General features: G+C 37.3%; 1 pseudogene; it reads right to left on the reverse strand.

The window, feature by feature from the left end:
- Positions 1–1,462: 1,462 nt before the first annotated feature.
- On the reverse strand, positions 1,463–8,507 carry LOC105513455 (annotated as a pseudogene).
- Between the last annotated feature and the right edge of the window lie 397 nt (positions 8,508–8,904).

Genomic DNA, 8,904 nt, shown 5'->3' on the forward strand with positions numbered 1-8,904 from the left:
TGATTTATTTTTTTCTTTCCCATTAAACAATATCTTTGGTATTCCCAAGCAATGGATCAGACAGTAAGAAATGGCCACAGGAAAGTAAATACATAATTTTCTTCCCCTCTTCAGAATATTCTACAGTGGGTGGTAAAATAATTAAGCCCTTTCAAAGTCATGTAAAGTATCCCAAATATGTCAGAGGAAAAAGAAGAGGCTGCAATTTATTATTTTTCTGCAATAAATCAACATGAAAGAGAACATTTTAACGGACCAAGCAGCTTTGTTTTCATTTACAATTCGTGTCAATAATTTTATACCATGAGCACTTTGCTTATTTGAGATGTATCTTCCATCAGGAACAGCTTGATTATTATGAAACAGAAAAGCAAACATTTTGAGGAAGCATATGTTGCAGTTATTTGTGAAGTTTGTGTTTCATCTCATTTATCATTATTATTATTATTACTATTCATCCTAGTTGAAACTTGGGCTTCAATTCATGGAGTATATATGCTTTTAATGATGATTTATGTGTAAGATTGAATCAAAATTTATTTTGTACATATAAATTCTTCACAGTTTAGTATTGTACTAACAAAACAAAATATTTTCAGATCTTTGGAAAAGATTTTCTCTTACCTATTTTCCAAGATTAAGAACAAAATATTTGCAGACAGTCTGAGATTAAAGAAGGAAGCTATGAAGCTTGACCTGGTCAATTTTGCTGTCATTTTTTTGGTCCAATATTATTTAATTTATTTCTTTCAACATATGACTGCATTTAAGAGATCTCAATGTTTTGCAAGTGTCATATAACCTATCTCCTTGGAATATTTCTTTCTTTCTAAAACAAAGTTGTATATAGTGAGCTGCAAGAGCCTTTCCTTGTGCTTGGTTTCTTCCCAACCTTCTTTTTTTTTTTTTTTTTTTTGCCATTCAAAAACAATGCTGACATAAGCATGAAATGACAAATAGCATTAGTGTAATAAAGGAGTTTAACCAAACCTAAGGCACAGTCATACATTAAATTGTTCCTAAAAATACTGACCTAAGCGCCTCTATGAGTTGTTACAAGTAAAATTTGAAGAAAAAAAAAGACATTTGGAAGTGAGATGTGCTCTCCTTTGTAACCTACATAATTGCTGGCTTGCCATCATATTTGCTTGAGATGCCTTTGTCAGATATCATTTCATGTCTCTTTGTCAAAAGGGAAGGTTTTGAAGCCTTTTTTCTCCATCTGGACGACTGCTGTCAGGTCTCAGACCAAGCCTCCCAGGGCTAGAGCACCGTGTCCAAAAAGCTTTTGGTAAAAAGCCTTTAAGCAGTCCAGCCCCTCACTTCCACTCACCAGATCAACACATATGTTTTATCAAAAGAAAAATTCTAACATTTCAACATAAGTTTCAAACACCAGAACTGAAACTTAGTGACTATTTTTCATTAAGACATAGTGTTGAATAACTCTTAGCATACAGAATTACCGATGCAGAATGTAATCTAATACAACAGTTATGTCATCTTCCTTGGTAAGTAGTGATTTTCTAGAAATTGATGATTTACAAGGATATTCTAAAAATGGTTGGCACCTCTAAGTAGATGTTTTTCCAACACACAGTAATACTCTATAGGGTAAGATGGAGTAAAAACAAGTTTATTTTTCATTCATTTACTTCTTCCAGAGAAATTAAGTAAAAAGATCATGGTAAAGCTTATCATATCAGCAAGCAAAACAGGAAAGGAAAGTAATTGTAGGACACACAATAACATAACTATTTTCTGCACAGATCCAACTAGGTGGAGAACTGTTCAATTAGGACCCACAGTTACTTTTAATGACAGTTGTTGTGGAATAAGTGGAAACATCTGTTACCACGAACCACCACAGTGGCTACACATGAAAAACCCATTCTCTCTTCTATTGATTGGGACTGGTCTTTGTGGAATATTCTTATTAGTATGCTTAGAACAACCATGCAGATCTCTAAGCCAAATTAATTATTCTTGGCATTCCCAAGAAATGATCCTACAGTCATTTTTTTACCAAAGGCAGGGAGCAGGGGAACCCTTTCTCTGTGCGTGTTTTATGATGGTTCCTCATGCCTAATTGTCCTACTGTATGTTGCCCTATTTTACCAGCTACAGTCTGAATTCATTCCCATCCTCTCCTTAAAAGTTTGAAACCCCCTAGTGACAGGAATATTAATGTGCCAACACTGTCATATCTATTTCAGCTCATACATATGCAATGTCTTTGTTTTCAAAGATTTATGTCAGACTTTGCTGAAGTGAGGTATTCTACCATTTTAGATAATAGCATGCCAAAGTGATGTTATCAGCCACATTCAGCACTCACTCAAGCAAACGGGAGGAGCATCCTTCCTTTATGGCTTAAACTCATAGAAACTGTTATTTATCCTTATTTGATGAGAAAATCTTTCAGGGGGAAATGGTGTATTTTTAGAAGAAGATTATGGCCATCCTGTGGATTATCTTTTAATTAAGAATGGATGATTTGTGCCCACTCTGCTGTAGCAAACATCTTGCTGCTAATGAAGTTTAAAAAGACTTACTTTATTTAATTATAGCTAATCACCAGGGTAAAATGTGGAATTTTCTTTGATCCTACATGTATTGTGGTAATCCCCATGGCAGATAGCATCTCCTCAAAATGTTTTGAGTTTTTCAGCCGGTCACAACTTGGCAAAAGGTGGAACAACCTTACGCTAAAGAATTTCTTTCATTTCCTCTGTAGTTGCCTACCCTGGCATAAAAAATACATGAAATTTTCTTACAAGCTGAGATGGCCCCTGAGACAGAGAGTGTTGAAATATTCAAATATTTGAATATTTTACTTTGTTCAGTATTCAGAACAGGGTTCTTTACTCTTGTTCAATGATTCTATTTAACCAACATTATTGGACACTCTCAATGTGCCAAATGCAGTTCCAGGCACTAGGAACAGAGAGAGATGAAGAGAATGTATAGAGTCCCACTATTAACCAACCTTTAAAGATGAACAGAGTTTACTTTCTACTGTATTTAGTCCATGTGGACATAAATAGATGAGTGTGCTTTAAAACCAAAAAATGTTTTTGTCATTGGTTTGGTTTGTTTTTAAATAATCAGTTTAGAATGACTTACTCAAGCCTTGTAACATCAAGCAGGACTATCTTTTTTTTTTTTTTTTATTATACTTTAAGTTCTAGGGTACATGTGCATAACGTGCAGGTTTGTTACATATGTATACTTGTGCAATAGGACTATCTTTTTCATTGTGTATCTCTTCTGTCTCTTTCCTATGGAAAGTACAATATGTTAACTCCCATTTTCTGCCCTTATTCTTTCCTGAATCTCAAAGAAAATTATTTTGAGGATACATATTAAGCCACTCTTCGTTCTAGGTAATACCTATCTATGAGTTTTCATCCTCATAAACATACAGACTTAATCATTTTCACCAAAAGTAGAGTGTCATTCTTTGGTATGCTTTCTAATATTTACTCTTTCCAAAGTAAATTACATGTTTTTCCCTGAAGTAAAAGCCCATCGCCAAAATTGATTTGTGTGTTTTAGTGTGTTTTATGTTTTTAATCTCAAAGAGGTCATCTTGTTCTTTTTTAAAAAGTACCTCCCTTCTTCCTTTTTTGTTTTTGTTCTGTAGTCTTCAGTCCGTGTGACCCAGCTGACGTTGACTGGTCCTGAATAAAGGCCCCGAAGGGCAAGGTCATGCTGGCTCCTTGGGAGAGAACAGAACTGCTCATGGAGAGCAGAGGGGACAGAGGCCAGCAGAGACCTGTGTCTGACAGAAGAGGGCACCAGCAAACTGACCTACTCACCCCAGCTGCTGACCCCCACTCTAACCTGGGATCAAGCCAGCAGCTGAGCACAATAGATAGGCTGGGTTCTTTTTGAAAAACAAAATTTTCCTGCAACATGAGTACGTCTAAACTAACTAATCAAAATGAAAGAAATACATGTCTTAGTATACCTTTTCATGATTTGATAATTGGCCATTTTCAAGAACATCATGAAACCCCAGCTGTCCCACTAAAATAATTCTCACTAAGGAGGGGCAGTTGGTAAAAGATAAACAATTCCTTTGAAAACTAAATAAATTATCTATCAAACTGTTACTCTATCTATAACTTTAAAAGAAAAAAGTCATCTGGGCAGAATTATTGGCTTCACATCTTCAAATGTGTTCTACTTTGTTTAACAAATTGAAGTTTCAATGAGTGCTTTTGGTTTGCCAGGATTGAAGCAGATTTAAAGTAGGTTTGTTGTCAAATCAGTGTATGGGTCTCTATCTCACACCTAGGCTTCCATTATCACACAATGATGAGCACCCTCTTCCCACCACCTCCATATAAACGCTTAAACACATCCCTTCCCTGCATACTTCCCACTGCCCACACTCATGTAGTAATTTATATGCCACTTTACCCAGAACTCCCTCCATTCTAGTAGGAAGCATTTAGACTTACAAAGTGATTGAGGTTGGAGGAAGTTCTTCCAAAGTGCAATTCATGTGTCTTTAAAAAAAAAAAATTAAACACTATAAAGTAGGAGAAGCAAAACAGAATTTGCGGTTAGTTCCTGTAATATGTTAAACATCTGCAGTTTTGTCTCTTCATCGGGATGCGGGGTTGTGCTGTAGTCACATCCTGATAACATCTGCACATTACTGATAGCTTTTGCTTTATTCTTTATGGTCTGCTGATGAGAGATTCTTTAACATTCCTTCAGTCATCAAGACCCCAGTTGGATTTCTTTGCTTGTGACAGCCTTAAAGGTGGTTTCATTTACATTTGCTAAAATGTCACAATATAGGAAGATATTTTCAGTTTGATGTTTCATCCCTTCCTTTTTTTATCCGGATGCTAGTTTTAGCTTTTCAAATGAATGTCGAACTCAAAATAGATTTTCCATGAAATATATTTTGTCTGATTTTTGGAACACCATGTCTGCAGCAGAAGACTTATTTTTTTTTTCCAAAAAAGTTTTCAACAAGGAATGGCACCTCTCTACTCCTGCTTGCATTGCAACAACAGCTACCATGCCGTGAAAGGGCTAGCTTGTTTAACATCCAGTAACACAGAATGTACGACTAGTTTAAAGGTCAGGTACTGACAGGATGGGAGCTGTTTTTGCTTCCCTAATGACCCCAATTACATCAGAGCTGAGCAAATAGTCAATAAACAGTGGCACTAACATATGTAGAAAAATTGTTTATTTTACATTTCCAAGACAATTAGCAGTCCCCTCTCTGGTTCCAGGAAGACTTTGAGATCCTAGAGGTTTTAAATAAATGAGACCATGAAAAGTAATATAGAATATTCAAGTAAATAATCTTGGGCCATATGAGAGCATTATTTATAATGCTGAATACATTTTTCTTGATGTAGCAAGCAAGTGGTCAATGGCAATACATAAGACAACTGTAAAGAGCTCCATAAACAATAAATTCTAAAAAGATTACTTGGTTTTGAGAGTTAATTTTCTTGAACAATTTATTGGAGACTTTTCATTCCCCACTTGGGATTCATAGAGTTGAATAAGAGCTTTCACTGACATTCATTTTTAAAGTTAAGTTGATAAAACATTTTTTTTTCCATTTTATAATATTCGGAGATTTTTATATATTGTATTGATTTCTAATGTAATGCTACTGAAGTTAGAGAATACTCAATAAGATTTCCTTTTTTTTTTTTTTTTTAATTTGTTGAGACTTCTTTTGGTCTATCCAGTTGCCTATATTGGTGAATTTCTCACATATACTTGAAAAGGACGTGTATTTTGCAGTGTTGGGCGAAATGTTCTATAAATGTTATTTAGGCCAGATATGTTGACAGTACTGTTTAAATTTTCTATCTCTTTATCAATATTCTTTGTCTAGATAGTATATCAGTTACTAATAGTGGAGTGTTAAAAATGCCCAACTGTGATTATTGATTTGAGAATATCTTGTTTCGCTTCACAGATTTTGAAACTTTTTTATTAGGCACATACACATTTAAGATATGTCTTTCTGATGAATTGACCCTTTTATCATTAGGAAGTGTCCTCTTTATTTCTGGCAATTTTCCTTGTCTGGAGGTTTACTTTGTCTGATATTAATACAACCACACCAGCTAGGAAACACAGATTTTTTTCAATTGTCTGGCTACATTTGTGGGTCAAATATCTAAGAAAGAGTGCATCAGCTTACCTGTCAGCTTGCATTCCCATAAATATCAACCACAAGAGAGAGTTTATCGTTTCTCATGGGTAAGCCATGGCCTTCTGACACAGGAGCAATGAGGGAAAGAGAAATTAAATGAAACAGAAAAAAATGAGTTAGAATGTGACACAAAATAAATCAGAATGTAATTTGTATTACTTAGAAAATTCACATCTGTAATTTTTAGAAGTATTTTAATATTTACTGAAAATTTGTACCTCACTATCAGCTGTAGGGGATTGAACAGTATCCTCCCAAAATTTATATCCACCCAGAACCTCAGAGTGTGACCTTATTTGGAAATAGGGTTTTATAGATATAATTAAGTTAAAAGGAGGACATACTGGATTAGGGTGAACCCTAAGTCCAGTGACTAGTATCCTTATAAGACAGACACACGGAGGCATGCACAGAAAAGAAGGCCATCTGAAGATGGAGGCAGAGATCAGAGTGATGAAGCTACAAGCCAAGGAACATCAGAAACTCGGAGAATGGTATGAAAAAATTCTTTTCTAGAGCATTTAGATGGAGCATGGCTCTGTCAACACCTTGATTTTTGAATATCTAACCTCCCAAGTTGTGAGAGAATAAATGTTTTTTGTTATAACCCACCCAGTTTGTCATTTTTTGTGGCAGCCCTATGTGTGCCTGAAAACTATCAGAGCTATCTCAATTAGCAAATATTGTATCATATTAGTTAGCTTGAACTGTCATAACAAAATACTATAGACTGGATGGCTTAAACAATGGGAATTTATCTCTTACAGTTCTGGAGGTTGGGAAGTCCAAAATCAAGGTGCAAGACAATTCATTTCTCTGATGACGGTGCTCTTCCTGGCACATAGCTGGCTCCCATACGAAGGTCTCAGAGTTGTCAGCAATATCCTCATTGTTGATGTCCATGCCATACCATGTGCCCCTCTGGGCATGCTATGCCCACAGCTTGTTAAGAATGCTTGTGGTATCAAAGCCAGTATTCTCGCATAGCTGCCATAGGATATCTCCAAGACCTTAGCATACACCCCAATCCAGCTGCTGCATTCCTGGAATACTCCTTGCTAATCTCACAGGTACTTGGAGAGCTTTATCTCAATGGCCCCACCACCAGCCACCACCAAATCATTTTTAATGGTCCTCCTGACAATCATGATGGCATTAGGCATGAACTGTTCTGTCTCCTCCATAAGCTGTGGCATCACTGTGGAGGATAAAGGTGTATGTCTTGGCCTTGGGAGGCCAGTAAAGAAATTATACCTCTCACCTCCAGTCAGAGTCTCTTCAAACACCTGGCAGCTGCCCAGCATGTCTGCTGACAGAGCATTCACAATGGTCTGGATTGACCCTCTGTGGGCCATTGTTGTCCTCTTCAGATCCTTCTCAGGTACTTGGCCAGCACAGAACCTGCCCCTGTGAGCAAAGTACTGAGTGACCACATCCCCATTGGAGAGTTTGGACAAGACAACTTTGGCTCCAGAATGATGGATCCTCACTAACTTTTCATAGAGGATGTTCCACTCAGCATCAACAATTGCCTGGTAATTCCCCATTGTGAGGACTCTGATCTCAGCATTATCTTTCTCAACTTTCAACTCAAGCTCAACATTTAAAAGTGCAATCTTGGGATTATGGCACTTTTGTGGTTGCATTTCCAACCCAGCATAAAAGAAATTCTTGAATGCAACACCAGCTACCAGATGGGAATCCTCTAGGGCTCCACCCTGTATCTTCTTGATTCCAATCATTTTAAGCTGCAGCAAACCATCGAGCATCATCACTGCATCAACCACCATCTTTGCAAAGAAGGCTTTCTGCTGGGAGATGAACTTGGAGCTCAGAGCAGGATGGCACATTTCTCCAAACAGCTTCCTCTGCTCTGCTTTTTCTGTCTTCTTCATGGTCACAGTGATCTCTTTGCTATCATTAACTGCCCATTGGATGGCTGTTCAGAAAGCTTGAATGATGATCTTTGGGTGCAAACCTTCTTCCATATAAGGTTTCACCTGCTTCAGAAACTCTGCAGCCAGCAAGGTCACTGAGGTGGTGCCATCACTCACCTCAGCATCTTGATATTTGGCAATGCCCATTGAAGTCTTTGTTGCAGGACGGACAACTTCAAGAAGCTTCAGGAAAATTGTTACTTGCCTCTGCCATCCATAATAAGCTTATGTGCACCATAAGAACCCAGGGTGGTTCTTCCACTCTCAGCAATCACATGTCAGGCACGGATGTTACTCACAAGCTGGGGGATGCCTTGGGAACTATCAGTCCCTTCCTCCAACAGGATAACTGCTGTGGGCATCATTTGAGAAGCTTATTCAGTGGCCAACTGCTCCTCCTCTCTTCACTGTGTCCTGGCTACCCAGCAACCCACAGTGCCCTGCACCCACATGCACTTTTTGTTACAGTACATATCAAATAAAGTTTTCACTGCAGTTTTGAGTATGTGTCTGTGTTAGGTGCAATCCACATGTCTTTTATCTTGTAAGCAATTGGATTAACTACTGGATTTTGCTATCATGTGAATATTTGAGATCATACCAGAAGTTGCCAACTGCTATGACTCAATTTTGAGGTATTTGGCATGCAAATTACCTCAAGGACTCTTCCGGTCTCCGAATCTATGGACTACCTTCATGATTCTGCCAAGATAATCTAAATGTAACCTTCTAGAGTTTTATTGGGGATTAGTAGTTCTAATG

Source organism: Colobus angolensis, unplaced genomic scaffold (genome assembly GCF_000951035.1).
Source record: "Colobus angolensis palliatus isolate OR3802 unplaced genomic scaffold, Cang.pa_1.0 Scaffold23, whole genome shotgun sequence".
NCBI lineage: Eukaryota > Metazoa > Chordata > Mammalia > Primates > Cercopithecidae > Colobus > Colobus angolensis.